Source organism: Lycium barbarum, chromosome 11 (genome assembly GCF_019175385.1).
Source record: "Lycium barbarum isolate Lr01 chromosome 11, ASM1917538v2, whole genome shotgun sequence".
Lineage (NCBI taxonomy): Eukaryota > Viridiplantae > Streptophyta > Magnoliopsida > Solanales > Solanaceae > Lycium > Lycium barbarum.
In genome coordinates, this window is record NC_083347.1 from 47,784,943 (window position 1) to 47,787,253 (window position 2,311).

General features: G+C 43.1%; 1 non-coding gene across 1 annotated transcript; it reads left to right on the top strand.

Annotated features, from left to right (window-relative positions):
• Positions 1-1,939: 1,939 nt before the first annotated feature.
• LOC132620629 (small nucleolar RNA R71) lies at positions 1,940-2,045 on the top strand. Its single transcript, XR_009575068.1, has one exon. It is a non-coding gene; the product is annotated as a small nucleolar RNA R71 (small nucleolar RNA).
• Positions 2,046-2,311: the final 266 nt, after the last annotated feature.

Here is a 2,311-nt window from a genome sequence, read left to right on the forward strand (position 1 = left end):
TTCTTTGGGTGGTATGTGTATGAGCCCAACCCAACAAGTGAGTTAACTGTCTCCTCATAGACTTCCATGTCTTCAGCATCGAAATTCATCAGAATGCCAGCCAAAGCCTCACCCAAGCTCTCTTCTTCCATTTTGAACTCCACTGCATCATCAACTACATCAAATGAATCAATTACCGAAATGCTCTCATAAGCACTTGGTAACTTCATCCCTTTGCTAGCCTGAAAAGTCACTTCTTCATTGTTGACTCGAAACTTGATTTCATTTTTTTCAGAATCCATTAAAGCCCTCCCTGTAGCAAGGAAAGGCCTCCCCAGAATGATAGGAATGTCCCGATCAACAGCACAGTCAAGAATCACAAAGTCAGCGGGCAACAAAAAATCACCAACCCGCACAATCACATCATCAACCACCCCAACAGGTCTTTTGATAGACCTATCAGCCATCTGCAACCTCATCGTAGTCGGTCGTGGCATTCCCAAACCTGATTGCTTATATATAGCAAGGGGCATCAAATTAATACTCGCCCCATTATCACATAAAGCGCGAGCAAAGTCATGGTACCCAATAGAACAAGGAAGGGTGAACGCCCCAGGATCTCCCTTTTTTCTGAACAGTTGTGGTTGAGATAATAGAACTCACAGTGTGAGTCAAACTCATGGTTTCATGTTGAACCGTCTTCTTCTTAGTCAGCAACTCCTTCAAATATTTCGCAAAACCGGGCATCTCCTTGACAGCTTCCAAGAAGGGAAAATTCAGAGATAACTGCTTCAGCTGATCATAAAACTTCTCAAACTTAGCATCTTCATTCTTCTTTACCAACCTCTGAGGAAAAGGAGGTTTAGATTTGAAGAGATGTGTCAAAGGGCGGAGAGCCCCTTTTACTGCCTGCTTGCTTGTGTTATCAGCTTCCCTCGCCATCTCTGGAATCTCAGCATCCTTCTTGTTAGTAGGAATCTCATCAGCAATAATGGGTGCTTCAGACTGCACCTCATTCTCTTCATCTATCGGCTCAAGATCAATCACCTTCTCAGCAGCCCCCTATATTGTTTTACCACTTCTAGTAGTGATGGCAAATGCACGGTCTATACCGCCTCCCCCATTCTTGGGATTTGGAATAGTGTCACTTGGAAGTCCTCCCTTTTTAGGAGGGTGCTCCTCTTTAGAAATATCCCTCATCTGCGACTCAAGCTTCTGAATAGCCGCTGTATGAGAACCCACTGTTTCTGTCAGCCCAGATAAAGTCCTTTCAGACTTAGATTGATTTGCCAGAATCTTCTCAAGCATTGCTTCAACTTTCGAACTACCCTGCTCTGATGACTGCCCTTTCGGTGGTATATAAGGATTGGAACTCTTGTTCCCAAAATTGTTGCTGTTGTTGTAGCTTCCTTGGTTCGCACCACTATAGTTATTGTTGTAGTTCCCAGAGTTGTTGCAAGCACCTTGACCTTGCTGAGGTCTCCATTGATTCTGATTTTGATAGCCACCTTGATAATTCTGTCTTTGATAACTCCTTTGAGAGTTATTAACGTAATTGGCATCTTCAACCTGCATGGGTGGCCCATCAAGGAATGGACCATCATGAGCATAGTACATCCCTTTTGGCAAAATTACATCATCCTCACAAACATTTACTTTTTTGATCTAAGATTCATCGAACTTCTCTGTCAGCAAGGAAATATTTGTTGCAAGCTCTGCCAATGTTTGCTGGGTATCCTGATTTTCCTTCACTATATTCTGGAGCATAGCACTACCATATGGTACCACTTCAGCATTGTTTGAGTGCCAAGCCTGATTATGAGTTGTCAGCTTGTTAAGTATGGAGGTCACTCGTCGAAAGGTCTTGTTCATAAAACACCCATCAGCTGCATTGTTAGCTACTGACTGTGTCACTGGATCTAACCCTATGTAGAACTTCTCCATCAATATATTTTCCGGAAAACCATGATTAGGGCTCTTCTGCAAATACTATTTGAACCTCTCCCAAGCTTCATATAGTTGTTCCCCCGGTCGCTGCTTGAATTCATAAATCTTGTCGCGAATTTCAGCCTTCTTGCTAGGGGGGTACCACTTTGTAAGAAAAACAACTACCATTTCTGCCCATAAAGTAATGGAATTTCGGGGCAGCTTCTCGAACCACGTTCTTGCCTCCCCAGCTAAGGAATATTTGAATAACCTCAACCGAATAGCATCTTGTGGAACATTGTTCTGAATGTGATTAGCACACACATCCACAAAATTCTTCAAATGACTTTGAGGGTCATTCTCGGTAGAGTTCCGAAAGTATCCCTCAAGTTTCAACAGCTGGTAT